The sequence below is a fragment of the Penaeus monodon genome, chromosome 22, assembly GCF_015228065.2.
Source record: "Penaeus monodon isolate SGIC_2016 chromosome 22, NSTDA_Pmon_1, whole genome shotgun sequence".
Classification (NCBI taxonomy): Eukaryota; Metazoa; Arthropoda; class Malacostraca; order Decapoda; family Penaeidae; genus Penaeus; species Penaeus monodon.
The window spans coordinates 5,137,132-5,137,524 of record NC_051407.1 but is presented as its reverse complement, the minus strand read 5'-3'; the positions used below and the strand labels follow the sequence as shown (position 1 = coordinate 5,137,524).

At 35.4% G+C, this 393-nt stretch overlaps 1 protein-coding gene across 1 annotated transcript in view; it reads right to left on the bottom strand.

Moving 5' to 3' along the window:
• The window catches only part of LOC119586790 (repetitive proline-rich cell wall protein 2-like), a 3,341-nt gene that overhangs the window by 1,289 nt on the left and 1,659 nt on the right, over positions 1-393 (bottom strand). The gene's annotated exons all lie outside the window — the stretch shown is intronic.

Genomic DNA, 393 nt, shown 5'->3' with positions numbered 1-393 from the left:
ACGAAGCGGAAATGCCACGGAAAAAAAAAAGAATCTTCGGCTTACATGTCCTTTGCTTATCCTTCTCTTTTTCTCTCTTTCTCTCTTTATCAATCCTTCGTCAATTCCCTAAAGAGAAATCCGATTTCTATAATCCCTCTCGCGGAGTACGAAATAGGGGATACTATTTTATTTCAGTTCTTCCTTTTTGCAAAATATGTCGACGATTTTTTTTTTATTGCGTGTGTTTTATGCATAGGGAGCGCGCGTGGAACAAGATGAAGAATAGATGGTTTGAGCATTTTAAAGTTTCAATTGTGTTGATGTTTGTGGAGTCACCACATGAAACATAAATGAGGTCTATATATATATTTTGTAATACTGATAGGACTTGTGTGTGTGTATATATATATG